Source organism: Panthera uncia, chromosome E3, assembly GCF_023721935.1.
Source record: "Panthera uncia isolate 11264 chromosome E3, Puncia_PCG_1.0, whole genome shotgun sequence".
In the NCBI taxonomy this organism is placed as follows: Eukaryota; Metazoa; Chordata; class Mammalia; order Carnivora; family Felidae; genus Panthera; species Panthera uncia.
The window spans coordinates 19,215,169-19,236,960 of record NC_064815.1 but is presented as its reverse complement, the minus strand read 5'-3'; the positions used below and the strand labels follow the sequence as shown (position 1 = coordinate 19,236,960).

Below are 21,792 nucleotides of genomic sequence, written 5' to 3'. Positions count from 1 at the left end.
GAAAGAAAGGCTATAATCAGAATTAAGAAAACTAAGAAAAGAAAAATTTCACAGGTAAATACAGACATAATGAGAGGAGTAGATTGATCACTTATTAAATCAGTATGGAGGCTGAACCACAAAAGTAGCAAAATCAATCATATCTACAGAAATTGGTAAAAGATGTAAAGATGTAAAATATGCCATATACATGAAAAACAGAGGGAGTAGTAAGTTTAGTGCTTTCACAATGGTTATCTGAAAACTACTTTATCTTTGAAAAGATAAAATATTAGTAAAGATGTAAACACATGCCATATACATGAAACATGGAGGAAGTAGTAAATTTAGTGTTTTCAGAATGGTTAAACTTAAGCTACAATTAATGTGATATAGATTACTATACACATAAGACGTTATATATGAACCCAATGGCAGCCACAAATCCAAAACCTATGACAGATACACACAAAAAAAGAGAAAGAGATCCAAGTATAACGCTAAAGACAGCCATCAAACTACAAGGGAAGACAGCAAGAATAAACAGGAACAGAGAAAACTACAAGATCTATCTACATGCTGCCTACAAGAGACTCACTTCAGACCTAAAGACACATACAGACTAAAAGTGAAGAGATGGAAAAAGATGTTCCATGCAAATGGAAGTGGGCGGGGAAAAAAAGCTGGGATAGATATATAAGACAAATGAGACTGTAAAAGAAACACTGTAGCAAGAGACAAAGAAGGACATTGCATAATGATGAAGGGATCAATCCCACAAGAGTATATAGCAATTTTAAGTATCCATGCATCCCACACTGAAGCACCTAAATAAGAAAGCAAATATTGGGGCCCTGGGTGGCTCAGTCAATTAAGTGTCCGACTATTGGTTTTAGCTCAGGCCATCATCTCATGATTTGTGAGTTCAAGCCCCATATCAGGCTCTGTGCTGACAGTGTGGAACCTGCTTGGGATTCTCTTTCTCCCTCTATCTCTGCCCCCACCCACCTCCCCCCAAAAATAAATAAACCTGAAATTTTTTTTTTCAAAAAGTTATTTCTTAAAAAAAAAAAAAAAGGAAAACAAATATTAACAGACCTAAAGGGAGACACTGAGAGTAACACAAAACTAGTAGGGGACTTTAACACTCCACTTACATCAATGGATCATACAGGCAAAAAAATCAATTAAAACAACAACAACAACAACAACAACAACAACAACAAAACCCAGTGGCTTTGAATGATATATTAGCCCAGATAGACTTAACAGGTATATACAGGACATTCCATCCAAAGACAGCAGGACACACGCATTCTTTTCAAGTGCATATGGAACATTCTCCAGGATAGATCACATTAGGCCTCAAAACAAGTCTCAATAAATGTTAAAAAACTAAAACAAAATCAAATATCTTTTCCAACCACAATGGTATGAAACTAGAAATCAATCACAGGAAAAAACTAGAAAAAATACAACCACAGGGAGGGTAAACAACATGCTACCAAATGGCCAGTAGGTCAGTGAAAAAATCAGAGGAAATAAAAATTACATGGAGATAAATAAAAATGGAAACACAATGGTCCAAAACTTTGGAACACAGCAAAAGCAGTTCTAAGAGGGAAATTTACAGCAATACAGGCCTACCTCAAGAAACAAGAAAATTCTCAAATAATCTAAACTTACACCTAAAGAATTAGGAAAAAAAAACAAAGCCCAAAATTAATATAAGGAATGAGATAATAAACACCAGAAATAAATGAAATCAAGACAAAAAAAAAAAATAGAAAAGATCAATGAAACAAAAAGCTAGTTCTTTGAAAAAATAAACAAAATTGATAAACATTTTAGCCAGACTCATCAAGTAAAAAAAGGGAAAACTCATACACATAAAATCAGAAATGAAAGAGAAGAAATAACAACAAACACCACAAAAATACAAAGGATTATAAGAAGTTACTAAGAAAAATTATGTCAACCAAACAAACAACCTAGGACAAATGGATAAATTCCTAGAAACATACAATCTTCCAAAACTGAGTGATGAAGAAGTAGAAAATTTGAACTGAATCAGTGATCAAAAACTCTCACCAAATGATGGCTTTACAGATGAAATCTACCAAATGATTAAAGAAGACTTAACACCTATTCTTCTCAAACTATTCCAAAAATAGTAGAGAAAGGAAAAGATCCCATATACATTTTATAAGGCCAGCATTACCCTGATCCAAAACCAGGCAAAGACACTACGAAAAGAGAAAACTACATGCCAATATCTCTAGTGAACACAGATGTAAAGATCGTCAACAATATATTAGCAAACTGAATTCAACAACACAGTAAAAGAATCGTTTATCACAATCAAGTGGGATGTAAAACGGTTCAATATTCACAAAATTTTAAATGTGATATATTACATTAACAAGAGGAAGGATAAAAACCACATGAGCATCTCAACAGATTCAGAAAAAGCATTTGAAAAAATACAACATCCATTAATGATGAAAACTCTCGACAAAGTGGATCTAGAGGAACATACCACAACATAATAAAAGCCAAATGTGAAAAACCCAAAGCTAACATCATACTCAATGGTGAAAAACCGAGCGTTTTCCCCTAAGATCAGGAATAAGTCAAAGATTTCTACTCTCATCATGTTTATTCAACATAGTACTGGAAGTCTTAGCCACAGCCATCAGACAAAAAAAAAGAAATAAAAGGCATTACAATTGGTGAAAAAGAAGTAAAACTGTCACCATTTGCAGATGACATGTTACTATATATAGAAAACCCCAACAACTCCCTCAAAAAACTATTAGAATAAATGAATTCAGTAAAGTTGTAGAATACAAAATACACAGAAACTGTAGCATTTCTCCACACTAACAACAATTAGTAGGAAGAGAAAATAATCACATTTATAATTACATCAAAAAGAATAAATTTAACCAAGGAAGTGAAAGACCTATACTCTAAAAACTATAAGACAATGGGGCGCCTGGGTGGCTCAGTCGGTTGAGCAGCCAACTTCGGCTCAGGTCATGATCTCGCGGTCTGTGGGTTCGAGCCCCGCGTCGGGCTCTGTGCTGACAGCTCAGAGCCTGGAGTCTGTTTCGGATTCTGTGTCTCCCTCTCTCTGACCCTCCCCCATTCATGCTCTGTCTCTCTCTGTCTCAAAAATAAATAAACGTTAAAAAAAAAATTAAAAAAAAAACTATAAGACATTGATGAAAGAAACTGAAGACAACACAGATGTAAAGATACAGCCATGCTCATGGACTGGAAGAACTAATACTGTTCAAATGTCCATTCTACCTAAAGCAATCTACAGATTTAATGCAATCCTTATCAAAATACTAATAGTATTTTTCACAAAACTAGAACAATCTTAAAATTTGTATGGAACCACAAAAGACCCCAAAGAGCTAAAGTAGCCTTGAAGGAGAGGAACAAAGCTGGAGGTATCACAAATCTCAGATTTCAAGATATACTATAAAGCTATGCTAATAAAACAGTATGGTACAGGCACAAAAACAGACACACAGATCAATGGAACAGGATAGAGAGCCCAGAAGTAAAACCATGCTTACATGGTCAATTAAACTATGACAAAGGAGGCAAGAATACAGTAGGGGGAAAAGACAGTGCCTTCAATAAATGGTGATGGGAAAACTGGACAGCTACCTGCAAAAGAATGAAACTGAATCACTTTCTTACACCATACACAAAAATAAACTCAAAATAGATTAAAGACCTAAATGTGAGACCTGAAACCATAAAACTTCTAAAAGAAAAACAGGCATTTATCCTGTGGACATCAGCCTTAGCAACAACATATTCATGGATATGTTTCTGTAGGTAAGGGAAACAAAAAGCAAAAATAAACTATTGGAATTACACCAAAATAAAAAGCTTTTACACAGCAAAGGAAACCATCAACAAAACAAAAAGGTAATGCACTGAATGGAAGAAGATATTTTCAAATGATATATCTAATAAGGGATTAATACCCAACATATAAAAGGAACATATACAATACAACACCAAAAAGAACAAACTATCACAAAATGGGCAGGGGACCTGAGTAGACATTTTTCCAAAGAAGATATACAGATGGCCACCAAACACATAAAAGATGCTCAACATCACTAATCATCAGAGAAATGCAAATTAAAACCACAATGGGATATTACCTCACATCAATAAGAATGGCTATTCCAAAAAGACAAGAAACAAGTGTTAGTGAGGATGTGGAGAAAAGGGAACCCTCATGCCCTATTACTGGGAATGTAAATAGGTGCAACCACTGTGGAAAACAGAATGGAGGTTCCTCAAAAAAATTAAAAGTAGAATACCATATAAATCCAGTAATTCCACTACTGGGCATTTATCCAAAGAAAATGAAAACATTAATTCAAAAAGATATATACACCCCTATGTTTATTGTAGCATTATTTATAAGAGACAAAATATGAAAGCCACCTAAGAGTCCATCAACAGATGAATGGAAAAGATATATATACCACGTGTGTGCATATGTATGTGTGCATGTATGTATATATATGTGTGTGCACATACATGTTTGAATATATTTTTTAATTTAAAAAAATTTTTATGCATTTTTTAAATTTTTTTTAACTTTTTATTCAGTTTTTGAGAGAAAGAGACAGAGTATGAATGGGGGAGGGGCAGAGAGAAAGGGAGACACAGAATCCGAAGCAGGCTCCAGGCCCCAAGCCGTCAGCTCAGAACCCGACGCGGGGCTCGAACTCATGAACGGTGAGATCATGACCTGAGCTGAAGTCAGACACTTAACCGACCGAGCCACCCAGGCGCCCCAAAATGTTTATGCATTTTAAGAAATAAAGAGAGAGAGAGAGAGAGAGAGAGAGAGAGAGAGAGAGACTGTGTGTGTGTGTGTGTGAGCAGGGAAGGGACAGAGAGAGAGAAGGGGAGACAGAGAATCCTAAGCAGGCTTCATACTGTCAGTGCAGAGCCTGATGCAGAGCTCAAACTCACAAACAGTAAGATCATGACCTGAGCCAAAATCAAGAGTCTGACACTTAAACCGACTGAGCCACCCCTGTATGTATGTATGTGTGTATGTATGTATGTATGTATGTGTTAGGGGTGTGTGTGTGTGTGTGTGTGTGTGTGTGTGTGTGATGGAATAGTCCTAAAATAGAATGAGATCTTGCCATCTACAACAACGTGGATGGACCTAAAGGGTATTATGCTAAGTGAAATAAGTCAGAAGATAAATACCATAAAATTTCACTTATACATGGAATGTAAAAAAATAATTGAACAAAAAAACAAAAACAGGATCATAAATACAGAGAACAAACTGGTGGTTGCCAGAGAGGAGGGGGTTGGGAGATAGGCAAAATAGGTGAAAGAAATCAAGAGGCAGAAACTTCCAGTTATAAAATAAATAAGTCACAGAGATAAAAAGTACAGCATACAGAATACAGTCAATAATATTGTAATAACATTGTATGGGAATGGATGGTGACTGTAAGCATTATCATTGTAAATATTGAGTAATTCATAGAACTGTCAAATCACTATGTTGTGATAAAAACAGAGAGAGAAAGAAACAAATCAAGAAACAGACTCTTAATTATAGAGAACAAACTGATGGTTAGCAAGGGGGACATGGTTGGGGGATGGGTTAAATGGGTGATGGGGAGTAAGGAATACATTTGTCCTGATGAGGAACGGGTGATATATAGATTGTTCAATCATTACACTGTACACCTGAAACTAATACAACACTGTGTGTTAACTAACTGGAATAAAAACTTTTTAAAAAAATTACTATGTTGTACATCTGAAACTAATATAACATTGTATGTCAACTATACTTCAATAATTAAAAAGGGGGGGGGGGGCACCAGGGTGGTTCAGTCCGTTATGCAATTGACTCTTGATTTTGGCTCAGGTAATGATCTCATGGTTCATGAGATCGAGCCCCGTGTGAGGTTCCACAGTCACAGTGAAGAGCGTGCTTGGGATTCTCTCTCTCCCTCTTTCTGCCCCTCCCCCACTTGATTCATCTCTCTCTCTCTCTCTCTCTCTCTCAAAATAAATAAAAATAAAACATTTAAAAAAACAAAAACAAAAAAAGACCACAGGCCTGTGGCACCCTTCATACACTGGCTCCTCCTCATCTTCCAACTTCACTTCCCAGCTCTCCTCCCATGCAGCCTGCCCCATTCAGGACCACTCTCACTCCACACAAAACACCTCCATACCTGCCCTCTACTCATCCTGCTGCCTCCTAGGTTATGCCCTATTCTCCCTTTTATACACACCTCCTCAGTGTTCTTTTCCTATCTCCCTCGCCCCCAAAATAGATTGTTCCAAGTTCTGTAACCTCAGGCACTTGGGAACAACATGTTGGTTTGCACACTCATGCACTGTATTGTGGTTAGTTTACCCTCAGTAGATTACAAGCTCCTTTAAAGTACAAATTAAAATACATCATCATGCAGTGAGTGCATAAATATCAGATAAAATATAAAGCAAAGAAAATACAGATGAATAATAAACACCTAGTGAAATCTTCTCAAATCTCCGTAACATACCTTTAGAGTCATCTGAAACAAAGCAAATTTTCAACAAATGTCAAAAATGAAGCAAGGAGATACAAATAAACACAAACAAAGTAATCTGGAAGTCATAAAAAATTTTGCAATTTCAATCATTATCCCAACAGGACTTTTTAAGCTGAATCTACAAAATTTATAGCACGTAGAAAAAATAGTTTTTCCAAGAGTTTGGGAAAGAATACACACAAATATTAAAGTATTAACAAAACTATTATAACTTATGGTATTAAGATTCATTGGTGGAACAAAATAGAAAGCCCAGGGAAAAACAGCCTCAACTATGTACACAAATTTGATATGTTTCAAAAGCAAACATCACAGAACACTGACAATTGTTTAATTTATGGTGCTGGGTTCCCTCATCCACATTCCCACACTCACCCTCCTTCATCTACAGCTATCCTCTACTTACATTCTGATGCCTCTCAACTCTATTTTCAACCAAGGCCTGCATCCCAAATCTCAACCTGATCATTCAAAGGCCAAAGCACAACTCAACTCTATCTAGATGTTCCATTGGCAGTCAAATTTAAGAAGACCAAATGGAACACATCTTCCCTAGTAAATTTCTCCCCCTCTTCTATTTCTTCTACTGGTAAATGAGCCGATTCCTCTTAGATGCCCAAGATAAATATCTGGGAGACTTTACGTAGTTTCTCCCTTAACTTCTCCATGGTAACTTGTGAAGTCCTGTCAATTTTTCTCGCTTCGTGTCTCTTGAATCTATTCTCCCTCTCTCTTCTTCCCCTCCTGACATGGCTTTAATCCTCACCCTCATATTTTCTCACTTGCATAACTCCATAGCCTAATAACTGATACTCTCTGACCTTCAGTCAGTTCATTCAATATCCTGTTTCAGAAGTAATCTAAGATGCAAATATACTTATGACACTCCCCTGCTTAAAACCTTTCAAGCCCTTTACTTCTCTCAAAACAAAATCCTCGCCATAACATATAAAATCCTTCCAGATCCAGCTCTTACCTGCCCCTAGCCTCTTCTTTCATCACTCCCTGGCTCCAACACCCCCCTACACACACACACTCACCCAGTTCTGCTTGCATCTCTTAACTAGGCTTATCAAAAAGAAAAGAGAATGAACCCAAATAAATAAAACCACAGTAAGGGAGGAGAAATAACAACCAACATCACATAAATACAAGCAATTATAAGAGAATATTATGAAAAACTATATGCCAATAAATTGGACAAACTGGAAGAAATAGGTAAATTCCTAGAAATATATAAACTACCAAAACTACCACAGGAAGAAATAGAAAAGTTGAGCAGACTGATAACCAGCAAAGAAATTAAATCAGTAATCAAAAAAATTCCCAAGAAACAGAAGTCCAGGGCAGCTTCACAGTGGAATTATACCAAACATTTAAAGAAAAATTCATACCTATTCTTCTCAAACTATTAAAAAAAAAAGAAAGAAAGAAAAAGGAAAACTTGCAAACTCATTCTATGAGGGCAGCATTGCCCTGATACCAAAACCAGAGAAAGACTCCACTAAAGAGAACTACAAGCCAACATCCCTGATAAACACAGATGCAAAATTTTTAATAAAATACTAGCAAACTGGGGTGCCTGGGTGGCTCAGTTGGTTGAGCGTCAGACTTCGGCTCAGGTCATGATCTCACAGCTCGTGAGTTCGAGCCCCATGTCAGGCTCTGTGCTGACAGCTTGGAGCCTGCAGCCTGCTTCAGATTCTGTGCCTCCTCTCTCTCTGCCCCAACCCACTCGCATTCTGTCTCTGTCTCTCTCAAAAATAAATAAACATAAAAAAAATTTTTTTAATTAAAAATAAATAAATAAAATACTAGCAAACCAAATCCAGTAATACATTTCAAAATAATTCACCACAATCAAGTAGGATTTACTCCTGGGTTGCAACACCAGTTCAATACTCACAAATTGATCAACGTGACACATCGCATTAATAAAAAAAAGGATAAGAACCATATGATCATTTCAATAGATGCAGAAAAAAACATCTGACAAAGTACAATATCCATTCATGATAAAAACCCTCAACAAAGTAGGTTTAGAAGGAACATCCCTCAACATAACAAAGGGCATATATATAAAAACCACTGATAATATCACCCTCAATGGAGACCATAGAGCTTTTTATTTTTGTTGTACTGGCACATAAATAGACACATAGATCATTGGAACAGAATCGAAAACCCAAAAATGAACGCACAGCTATATGGTCAATTAATCTTCAACAAAGCAGGAAAGAATATCCAATAGGGAAAAAGACAGTTTCTTCAACAAACGGAGTTAGGAAAACTGGACAGCAACACGCAAAAGATTGAAACTGGACCACTTTCTTATACCAAACACAAAAATAAAATCAAAATAGATGAAAGACCTAAATGTAAGACTTGAAACCATAAAATCCTAGAGGAGAACATAGGCAGGAACCTCTTGGACATCAGCTGTAGCAACTTGTTTCTAGAGAGATCTGCTGAGGCAAGGGAAACAAAAGCAAAAATAAACTATTGGGACTTCATCAAAATAAAAAGCTTCTGCAAAGTGAAGAAAATAGTCAACAAAACTAAAAGGCAACCTAAGGAACCAGAGAAGATATCTGCAAATGACATATCCAATAATGGGTTAGTATCCAAAGTATATAAAGAATTTATAAAGCTCAACACCCAAAAAATGAATAATTCAATTCAAAAATCAGCAGGAGACATGAATAGTCATTTTTACAAAGAAGACATACAGTTGGCCAGCAGACACATGAAAAGACGCTCAACATCACTCATCATCTGGGAAAATCAAATCAAAACTATACCTGGGCGCCTGGGCGGCTCAGTCAGTTAAGCATCTGACTTCGGCTCAGGTCATGATCTCACGGTTCATGAGTTCAAGTACTGCATCGGGTGAGCTCCTCCCCACCTTCAGGAACTCTCTCAAATGAAACAACACAAAACAAAAAAACTACACTTCACACCTTTCAGCTAAAATCAACAACACAAGAAACAACAGGTGTTTGTGACAATGTAGAGAAAGGGGAACCCTCTTGTACTATTGGTGGAAATGCAAACTTGCGTAGCCACTCTGGAAAACAATATGGAGGTTCCTCAAAAAGATAAAAAACAAAACAAAAACAGAGCTACCCTACAATCCAGTAATCACAATACAAGGCAGTTACCCAAACAATACAAAAATACTAATTCAAAGGAATACACGCACCCTGATGTTTACAGCAGCATTATCTACAATAACCAAATTATGGAAACAGTCCAAGTGACCATCGACTGATGAATGGATAAAGATGTGGTATATCTATACAATGGAGTATTACTCAGCCATAAAAAAGAATGAAATCTTGCCATTTGCAATGACATGGATGGACCTAGACAGTATTATGCTAAGTGAAGTAAGTTAGTCAGAGAAAGCAAGAAACATATGATTTCCCTCCTGTGTGGAATTTAAGAAACAAAACAAACAAGCAAAGGAAAAAAGAGAGAGAGAGGCAGACAAACCAAGAAAGAGACTCTTAACTATAGACAGCAAACTGACGGTTACCAAAGGGGAAGCGGATGGGGGAATGGGTTAAGTAAGTGATGGGGAGGGGCACCTGGGTGGCTCAGTCGGTTGAGCATCTGACCTTGGCTCAGGCATGATCTCACGGTTTGTGAGTTCAAGCCCCACATCGTGCTCACTGCTGTCAATGCAGAGCCTGCTTCAGATCCTCTGTCCCCCTCTCTCTCTGTCCTGCCCCCACTCATGCTTTCTCCCAAAAAATAAAAATAAATAGGTGACGGGAATTATAGGGTGCACTTGTGATGAGCAATGGGTATTGTATGGAAGTGGTGAGTCACGATATCATACACCTGAAACGAATACTACGTTGTATGTTAACTAACTGGAATTTGAATAAAAACTTTTTAAAAAAGTCATTCAAACATATGTTTCCTAAAAGATATACTTTAGTTTCAATGACCAAATGGGCTGAAAGCAAAAGGAGGGAAAAGATATACCATGCGCCATAACGAAAAGTCTCCGGAGTAGCTAAACTAACATCACATGTGATGCACTTTAAGATAAAATTTGTTACTAGCAACAACAGGCACTTTATAAGACCTGATATCCATAAAGAAGTTACAATTATAAATACACATACACCTAAAAATAGAATTTCCAAACACAAGAGGCAAAAATTGACAGCACTGAAGGGAGAAACAGACAATTCAACAATAATATTTGGAGAATTCATTATACTATTTTTGATAATGGATAAAACAATCAGACGAAAGATCAAGTAAAGAGATTTGCCAAGTAGACTCAGCAAACACCTACAAGACTGCAGGCTGCAACAGTAAGCAACAATACATACATAAATACATATGTATGTATGTATTTACACACACACACATATCATTTTCATGTGCACATTCTCTAGGATAGGCCATGAAACAAATCATAAAAATCATACAAAGGATAAAAATCATACAAAGTATATTCTCCAACCACAATAGATTTAGAAAATACCATGAAAAAATACTTGAGAAATTTGCAAATATGTGAAAATTAGACAACACTCTCCTAAATAACCAATGAGCCAAAGAAGAAATACCAAAGTAAGTTAGGAAATACTGAGATAAAAAACACAAAACTTATGGGATGTAGCAAAAGCACCAAGAGCTATGCGATAAGCAAAATTATAACTGTAAATACCTATATTAAAAATAAATCTCAGATCAATATGTTGCACACCCTAAACTTACACAATATGTCAATTATATGTAAATTTAAAAAATAAAATCTTAAAAGTTTAAAACTTTAAAAGTTAAAAGGATCTCAAATCAACAACCTGTTAACCTTAAGAAACCAGAAAATGAAGAGTAACTTAAATCCAAAGCCAGTAGACAGAAGGAATTAATTAGACTACAGTGAAACAAATACAATAGAGAACAAAGAATAAAGAAAATCAACAGAATAAAAAGTTGGTTCTTTGAAAAGATCAACAGAATTAATCATTTAGTTAGATTTAACAAGAACAAAAAAGAAGACTCAAATTACTAAAATCAGTAATTACTACCAACCTTACATAAATAAAAAATATTCTAAAGAATTATACAGAATACTATAAACAATTGTAATCTAACAAATTAGGTAACTACATGAAGTAGACAAATTCCTTGAAGACACAAAGTACTAAAATCAATTCACAAAGAAATTCTCTGAATCAAGCTGTAACAAGTAAAAAGATTTGAATTAGTAATCAAAGCTTTCCACAAAGAAAAGTCTAAGATCAAATGACTTCACTAGTGGATACTACCAAACCTTACGAATGAACACCAATCCTTAAAACTCTTCCAAAATATAGAAGAAATGCAAACACTTCCCAATTTATTCTATGAGGCCAGTTTTCCTTGATTCCAAAACTAAAGACACTACAAGAAAACTACAAAGATATATTTATCTATATACATGCAAAAACTGAGCCAAATGCCAACAAACCAAATCCAGAAACATATATAAAGGATCACAAACCATGACCAAAGGTGGATTGTCCCAGTCATGTAAGATTGTTTCAACATATGAAAATCAAGTAATGTCATACACCATATTAATAAATGACAAAAACCACACAATCATCTCAATAGGCACTGAAAAAGCACTTGACAAAATCCAACACTCTTTCATGCTAAACACAAGGAATAAGTCAGAAATAGAAGAGAACATCATCAACATGAAAAAGGACATCTAAGAACCCAGAGCTAACTTCACACTTCATGATTACCCCCTAAGATCAGCAACAAGACTGGATATCTGCTGTACAGCAGGTTCTAGCCAAGGCGATTAGGCAAGAAAAATAAATTTAAAAGCATCCAGATTAGAAGGAAGAAGTAAGACTATCTCTCATCAGAGATGACATATGATGTATATATAAAATCCTAATAACTCATTTGGGGTGCCTGGGTGACTCAGTTGGTTAAGCGTCCAACTCTTGATTTCAGCTCAGATCGTGATCTTGTGCTTTGTGGGTTCAAGCCCTACATCGGGCTCTTTGCTGGCAGCATGGAGCCTGCTTGGGATTCTGTCTCCCTCTCTTTCTGCCCCTCCCCCCTCATGCATGCACATGCTCTCTCTCTCTCTCTCTCTCTCTTTCTCTCTCCCTCATAAATATTTTTTAAAAAATCCTAGTAACTCATTAAAAAAACTATCAGATTATAGTTTTTTTAATGAGTTACTAGGATTTTTTAAATCCTGAACTGTTAAATGAGTTCAGGATGGTTGCAAGATACAGGACTAATGTACAGAACTCAACTGTATTTCTTTGGGCAGGGGAGGGGCAGAGAGAGAGAGAGAGAGAGAGAAAGAGAGAGAATCTTAAGCAGGCTTCACATCCAGCGTGGAGCCCATGACCCTGAGATCATGACCTGAGCCAAAATTAAAAGTCAGATGGTCAACTGACTCAACCACTCAGGCACCCCTCAACTGTGTTTCTATGTGCTAACAATAACAATACAAAAATGGAATTAAGAAAACAATTCCATTTGCAATAGCATCAGAAGAATAAAATATTAAGTAACAAATTTTACCAAAAAATGCAAGACTTGAACATGGAAAACTAGAAGAGATTATATATGTTATTGAAAGAAATTTAAGATCTAAATAAATGAAAACACATTTCATGTTCTTGGACTGGAAGGCCAATACTGTTAAGATAGCAATATTCCTCAAATTGATCTACAGGTTCCATGCAATCCCTACCAAATTCCAACTGGGTAAGAGTGCCAAGACAATTAAAAGTGGGAAAGAATAGGTTTTTTTCAACACATGGTACTGAGATAACCGAATATCTATAAGCAAAAAGATAAAGTTAGACCCGTATCTCACACCATATACAAAATTCACAAAAAAAGAACAAACACCTAAATGTAAGAGCTAAAACTATAACACTCTTGGAAGAAAACATAAGATTAAATTTTCATGACCTTGAATCAGGCAATGGTTTCTTAAATATGAAACCTAAAGGGTATGCCTGGGTGGCTCAGTAGGTGGAGCATGCAACTCTTGATCTTGGGGTCATAAGGCCCACATTGGGCATGGAGCCTAACAACAAAACAAAACAAAACAAAACAAAACCCACAAGCAACAAAAAGAAAAATGATAAATTGAACTTCATCAAAATTAAACACCTTTGTGCTTCGAAGGGTACCATCAAGAAAGTTAAATGACACCCAAAGAATGGGATATTTGTATTTGCAAATCATATAACTGGTAAGTATCTAGAATTATAAAGAAATCCCACAACAATAAAAAGACTACTTAATTTTAAAATAGGCAAAGGAATAGAGATTTCTCTAAATATATACAAATAGCCAGAAAGCACATGAAAAGATGCTCATCATCATTACCCATCAGGGAAATGCAACTGGAGCCCCAAAGTATTACTTCACCCATTAGGATGGCTATAATCAAAGAGTCAGGGAACAAGTGTTAAGGAGGACTTTGAGAAATTGGAACATTCATACATTGCTGGCAGAAATATGAAATGGGGCAGCCACTTTGGAAAACAGTCTGGCAATTGCTCAAAATGTTACACTTAGAGTTCTAGAGTTACCATATGACCCAGCAATTCATGTCCACACAAAAACTTGTACAAAAATATTCATAGCAGCATTACTGATAAGAGCCAAAAGTGGAAACAATCTGAACACCTATTAACTGATTAAATGAATAAAAAAAAAAATGGTATGTCCATAAAATGGAATATTATTCAGCAATAAAAAGAAACAAAATACCGGTACATTCTACAACATGGAAGAACACTGTAAACCTTAAGCTAAGTGAACCAGTAACAAAAGAGTACATATTATATTTTTACATTTACATGAAATGTCTAGAATAGGCAAATCTACAGAGCCAGAAAATAGATCAGTAATTTCTTAGAGATGGAGGGGATAATAAATGGGACAGTTGGGGGTGACAAGTAAGGAGTGCACAGTTTCTCTGTGGGGTAATGAAAATGTTCTAAAATTGATTGTAGTAATGAATGCACAACTCTGTAAATATACTAAAAAATCTTGTAACTTAAATGGGCAAACGTATGGTATGTGATTTATAACTCAAGTTGTTACCAAAAAAAAAGTAGGCTAAGACCTACACACTAAACCTCTTAGGGTGACTGCTTACTAAAACAGAAAATTTTAATAGGATCCAGAGTCTCCAACAAAACATCAAAAATGTCTAGGATACAATAAAAAGTCAATCATCATACCACGAACCAGGAAAACACAGCTTGAATAAATAAAAGACAATTAACAAACACTAATACCACACATGAATCAGATGTTAGAATTACCTGACATAGATCTGAATTTTTTTAAACTTTTTTTTAAGTTTATTTATTTTGAGAGAGAGAGAAAAAAAGAAAGCAAGAGCACAAGTGGGGGAGGGCCAGAGAGAAAAATCCCAAGCAGGCTCTGTTCTGTCAACACAGAGCCTGACTCAGGGCTCCAACTCATGATGTGAGATCTTGACCTAAGCCAGAATGAAGAGTCAGAGGCTTAACTGACTGAGCCACCCAGGCGCCCCACCTGACAAGAATTTTAAAGCAGCCATCATGTTTTAATGAGCATTGAGCTATACAACTGAAACAAACAACAAAATAAAAAATCTTAAAAAAGAAGATACAGAAAAGAACCAAATGGAAATTACAGAACTGCAAAATAACATAACCAACACAAAAAGTCACTAGATGGGCTCAATCGCAGAATGAATACAACAGAGGCAAAAATGAGTCAAGCTGAAACTGGAAGTAGCACAATGAAAGTGAAAAGATCTAAACAAAAGAGAAAAAAATAATGCCTCCCACACTGTAGGACAATCACAAAAGTTCTAAGATTTGTATTCTCACAAAGAAAGAAAGGAGAAAGAGAACAGTGCTAATAAATTATTCCAAAAATGGCTGAAACATCCAAAATTTGGCAAAACTCATGAACTTAACAGTTCAAAAACCTAAAAGAACTGCAAATAGGATAAACTCAAACAAATTCATGCCAAGATATATCATACTTACACTTATGAAAACTAAAGACAAAGAAAAAACCTTTAAAGCAACCAGGGAGAAAGGATACGTCACCTGTAGGGAAACACGAATTCCAACGATAGAGGGTTTCTCATCTGAAATCATGGAGGTGTCAAGGAAGTGGCACAATATTTTCAAGTGCTAAAAGTAAAGAACTGTCCATCACAAATTCTACAAACAGAAATAGCAAGAAAATCTTAAGAAAACTAAAGAACAAAAGAAGACAACTCTATTGTTTAAATATTAATTCTAACTTATTACAAAGTATACAAGTACCATTATATGAGCAATTACAAGTTTTTCTTATAATAGTAACTAAATATTTGGGAATTACCGATTTCCCCCTCACCATCACCAATGCCAATGAGATTCATATATGTAGATGGCTTCCCTATTTCCTTAATTCTCTTAAAAAGAAATAGTTCTGCCACTATTCAAGATCTTTTATCAATTTAACAGTTCTGTTCTACTTGAAAAATCCAAAGCTTATGAGCCTAAAATCAGAGCTATTTGTTTAAAAAAGATGGAAGATACATTATGTCTCAACCATCCATAAAGTCTATTTTTTTTTTAATTTTTTTTTTTTTAACGTTTATTTATTTTTGAGACAGAGAGAGACACAGCATGAACGGGGAGGGGCAGAGAGAGAGGGAGACACAGAATCAGAAGCAAGCTCCAGGCTCTGAGCCATCAGCCCAGAGCCGACGCGAGGCTCGAACTCACAGACCGCAAGATCATGACCTGAGCTGAAGTCGGACGCTTAACCGACTGAGCCACCCAGGCGCCCCAGAAATAGTATCTCCTAAAGAGGAAGTCCTGAATGAACCTCTATAATCATGTAACAGCTTAACCATCTTAAAAGCCAAATCCTAAGAGCAAATAATATTTATCTTAATCCACTCTAATTTATAAAGAGTGTGTGTGTGTGTGTGGTTTTTTTTAAACAAGAATGACTATGCAAGTATGACTAGTGACCTGTTAAGCAGCCAAGAAAGAAACAGATGGTCATCTTGCAAAACTGTAAATTCAAGATCTGTTTCACATTATTTACCAACTGATTCGCTGAACTAATTTTTTATCAAGTTTGTAAAATATACTAAGTACTGTACAAGGCAGTGACAAAAAAATAAATAAGGTACTACCATACTGTGATATAAGAATCACATAACAGAGTATATATTAGGTCCTCATCCCTGGCTCCTGGCACAGAGCTCCTAAAACCTTTGGAATTTCTTGATGGGGTTGGAGGAGCATCTTTTGTTATTCATAATAAGCCCCTTTCAACCATATCTTGGGGGATGGGGGCTGGTTGCCAGAAGAACCAACCCCTGACCTCAGAATGGGGGAAAGGGGCTGCAGATAGAGTTTATCCCCATCGACCAATGATTATGCCTACATAATGAAGCCTCCATAAACTCTAACTGAAGGGATTCAGAGACCTTCTGGATTGGTGAACACATGGATGTGCCCGGATGGTGCCCCCAGAGAAGGCACGGAAGTTCATGGAGGTCCCATACCCCTTCCCACAAGAGATGCCTTAGGTATCTCTTCCATTTGCTGTTCCTGAGTTATATCCTTTCTAATGAGCAGGTAATGGTTAAGTAAGAGCTTCCCAGAGTTCTGTGAGCCATTATAGCAAATAACTGACCTGGGTTGTGGGAAGCCCCAGTTTACAGCCAGTTAGACCGAAGTACAGGTCATGACCTGGGACTTGCAACTGGCATGTGGGGGAGGAGGAGGACAGGCAGAGGCTAAAGTCTTAATGTGTGGGATCTGCACTAACTCTAGGTAGGTGGTGCCATAATTGGGTTAAATTATAGAACACCAGTTGGTGTTTGGAGAGTCGGAGAACTGTAAAGGGAAAGCCCATATATTTGGTGTCAGAAGTGTTGTGAGTAGTGTAGAAGAGACATAGCTTACCTTCAGGCGTGATCCTAGGCCTCAAGGAACTCCTAGTCATGAGAAAAATGGGCCCACGAGCAATAATTTAAATAAAATGATATGTACTATAATAGGTATGTCTACCAAGTGCCAGGAAAGCAAGCAACTAACCACGCCAACAAAGTGACATTTATGCTGATTTTTAAATACTATAGTATTATAGTTAAATACTATAGTTCCTCAGGGTTCTATCAGTTCCTCTTAAGCTCTCCCCCTAGTTCTCCACCCTAGCTGCACATTACAGTCACATGGGAAACATGTTTTTTTTTTAATTAAAAAAAATTTTTTTAAGTTTATTTATTTTGAGCGGGGTTGGGGGGGCACCTGGGTGGCTCAGTCGGTTAAGCGTCTGGCTTTGGCTCAGGTCATGATCTCGCGGTTCATGGGTTTGAGCCCTGCATCGGGCTCTGTGCTGACAGCTCAGAGTCTGGAGCCTGCTTCGGATTCTGTGTCTCCCCTTCTCTCTTCCCCTCCCCTGCTCATGCTCTGTCTTACTCTATCTCTCAAGAATAAATAAACTTAAAAAAAAAAATTGTTTTTTTGAGAGAGAGAGCAGGGGAGAGGCAGAGAGGGAGAATCCCAAGCAGGCTGTGCACCATCAACACGGAGCCTGACATGGAGCTCAGAACCACGAAATCATGACCTGAGCTGAAACCAAGAGTCCAGCACTTAACCAACTGAGCCACCCAGGTACCCCAGGAAGCATTTTTTAAATGACAATGTCTGGTCCCAGAGCAAATCGACTGAATCAGAATCTCTGTGGAAGCCTGCATCCCTTCATCCTTACCCTTTAAAAGCTATCCAGGTGGTTTCATAAAGTAGTGCCTGGGTTAAAAATGACCAACTCCATTTGAGAAAAACATAACCCAGGCTTCAACCAATCTTCTGGCAATGAGGAAAGAAAAAGATTTCAAGTAGAAACAATATGAGCTATAACAGAGTTACTGTGAGGAGAGAAGAGGATTCTAAGGTTTCTAGGATGAAGGACTAAAACGGAACAAGAAATGTTTATATGTGCTTGAGGGGGCTATGTGAGTAAAGGGAAGGGAAAGGAAAAGATAACCAAGTTTGGAGCATTCACTATCCAAGTTTAGCTTTCCAATAGACAAATGAAAATAAAGAACACTTGAAATTCAAGAAAAATGGGGACCGAATACACATCTTTGAAAACCATAAATACAGCACTATTTGAAGCCATGAAAGGAGGTATAATCACACAAGGAAACTAGAGAAAAGAACATAAACCGAAACTCTGGTGAATATCATGTTAATCGGAGAAAATGAAAAAGAGGGAAGCGTCAAGGGAAGGTTTTTGTTTTTGTTTTGGAAGGTGGAAATCTGAGCATGTATGCAGGCTGAGGTAAAAAATGACAATGCAGAGATCAAAGATGTTAGTTTTAGAAAGGAGGACCCTTCTTTGATAAAAGGAAAGGAGATCAGAAATCAGATAGGCATAGGCACACAGAAAAATGATAGAATTTTAGTAGTCAGGGCTGAAGTTCACCAATTTCTTCTGTGAATTTTCTGCTTATTGCAAAATAAGCAACGAAAAACATCCAGTAGGACACCGAGAGGAGAATGGTAAAAATCTACAAACAGCCATTTAGGTTTTAGTACATAAGATTAGCCTAGGGGGAAGTCAAAGCATCTCCAGCCAGTGAGAGTAAAGTCAGAATCCAGAAGTTTAGAACAGCATCAGCAGCTCACTTACATGATTTTCTCCAGTCTGCTCTGGAGATCCTAGGAGCAGAAAAAACCAACTGTTTGATTCATCCTGACTTGGAGACCATCAGAGCACGTGCAGCAAGAATGGCTTGAAGCCAGTAACATTGTTTTTATACTTCTAAAAAGTTACATTTTTATTTCACTCTTAAAAAAGAAAGGAAAAAAAAAAAAAAAAAGACAAGGCTGTAGCTACTTCCTTGGGTTGCCAGAAAGAGTGTTTGGGAAAGTGAGGGATAATTACTTTCACTCCTACAGCACTTGTCAGAACTTTCGCTCCTAAGCATTTTTGATCCCTTCAAGAGCTGATTCCCAAAATTCTAAACCTGATTCCTCTAAGCTCTTAAAGGATGAAAATTCATTGCAGGATTGGACTATCCAACTGAGAGAGAAACAAGTGAAATACTTCTTACATACAACGCTGTATTCTGGCTAGTAGGTAAACACTGCTGATTGAAGGTGGGAGGTGATAAGGGAGTGATTGTATTTGAGGCTCCCTAAGAATCATTTACAAAGCCAATTAATATAAAACAATACTTAACACAAAGATTGCAGAATTCAGGGTTTTTTTTTTTTTTTTTTTTTTTACTGAATATATACAGTGAGTAAATAATTGACAATTTAATCTCTTTCTCACACTCGGAGTTCACTAATTTGTCCTGCCATCTACCGCACCACTCTTCAAGGAGTGGCAAGAATCCTTCCGGATACTGAACCTCTTGCTACGACCATCTGGAGAGTACAGAGACCTGAAGGAGGAAGAGACTAACACGCGTGAGCATCCACTATGTGGCAGGCCTACTGTGTGCCAGGCTCTGGGCAAGACACTTTACATGTTATGCGTGCAGGTCATTGAAAGACGAATTATGATGTTCAAACCACGGATCTGGCGTTCAGGAGGGTATTAGGGTGTCTGAAGGTTTAAGTGTAAAGGAAAAGAAGTGTTAGTGACCGTGGCTGATGAAAGTGAGGGAAAAAGAGGCGAGTTGGGAAAGGAAGGCATCTGAGAGCAAAAGGGCAAAACCCAGGGGCATGGGGGGGATGGGGGGCGACTGGAAGGTACGGAGGACACGGCAATATGGGGCAGGCATGAGGGTGAGTCTGTGGAAGCGAAGCCGGGGTACAAGTGAAGGCAAAAGTCTGATCTGATCCCGGCGGGATGCGCGGCGGGCGAGGGGTGGGGTGGGGAGGTGGGTCTCATCCCGGGAAGGCGCCCCAAAGGACTGCAGGGGCTGGGAAACGGTGCCAGCGCTACGAAAGGGGAGGGGACGGAGAGGGGAGGGGGCGGCGGGGGGATGACCACGGCGGGGACGAGGCGGACGACGGCGAAGCGGAGACCGGGAAACGCAGGCGCTGGGGGAAGGGGAGCGGGTGTGGGTGCAGGAGCCGGCAGGCCAGGGCGAGGGGCGCCGCGCTCGGGGGGCGGGGCTGGACAACTGCCCGCAGGGAGATGGGGAGACGTGCGGGCAGGAGGTGACGCGCAGCCAAGGGATGTCAGGACCGAGCCGCCCGGGGCCCGGAGCCATGTGGGCGGCGGCGGGAAGGCAGCGGGGCCGGGGAGGCGCTCCGAGCCGGGCCACAGGGAGCGCGGCGTTCCCCTTACCTGGGTTGAGTGAGGAGCCGCCGCGCCGCCTCGTTAGCATCCTGCGCTCAGCCGCTTCTCCCACTGCCCTAGGTGGGGGCCATTCCACCCGCCCCGGGAGCCCGCCTTCACCGCCAGGCGCCAGCTGCTGCCAGCCCGGCCCGGCCCCGCGGAGCAGCGCCGACGCGACCCGCGCCCGCAGCCGCCTCAGCAGCGACTCCCGCCGTGGCTGCCTCAGCCCCTGCCGCCAGCCTCTCGGGTGGGCCTGGGATCACAAGTGTGCCACGATTGGTTGCCGCACGCCCGGCCCGGGAGATGTGTCGGCTTCTGTGATTGGTGGGTTTCCCTAGCTGCCGCCCGCGGGAGGTGGTACTGGGAATAGCGCCGGGTCTTGCAGGCGTTGAAGGGCGGGATGGGTCTGACGTCGCGGCCGGACGGGCGCCTCTGCGTCCCTGCGTGTGCTCGCTCCGCGAGAGGGCTCCGAGCAGCCACCTGCCCGGACGGGTTGTTGCCCTAGCAACGGCGCACTTGACCGGGCTGGAGGGGAGCTGCGCAAGGGGTGCGGACCACGCCGCCTTAACCCCCACGTGGGCAGCCTTCATCGGTGAAACCCTGCCGCCGGACAAGAAAAGGAGCTTTTCCAAGAAATCTTCTTTTTGCATGTCCACTGCTTCAGATACCACCCCTCTGGCCGCTGCTGGCGGAGGAGCTTTCATCTCATAGGAGATATAACTCAAGAACAGATATCAAATTCACACAATATTGCATTCCACACAAAAAGTGTAAGTGAGTGACTGGAGATTCTGTCCCAACCATAGGGATGGGGAACTGATACTTGAGAGAAAGAAGTGAAAGCTGGGATTGGAGAAGAGGCAAAGGGAAGACAAACGTTGTG

General features: G+C 38.9%; 1 protein-coding gene across 3 annotated transcripts in view; it reads right to left on the bottom strand.

The window, feature by feature from the left end:
• TPST1 (tyrosylprotein sulfotransferase 1) overlaps positions 1 to 21,225 on the bottom strand; it is a 166,492-nt gene extending 145,267 nt beyond the window's left edge. The window contains exon 1 of one of the 3 annotated variants that reach the window (XM_049639192.1): positions 20,919 to 21,225. The gene's annotated coding sequence lies outside the window, so the exon portion shown is untranslated. Of the gene's footprint in view, positions 1 to 15,706; positions 15,796 to 20,918 lie in introns of those variants that run through there. The other 2 variants (XM_049639190.1, XM_049639191.1) reach the window with 2 other exon arrangements.
• Positions 21,226 to 21,792: the final 567 nt, after the last annotated feature.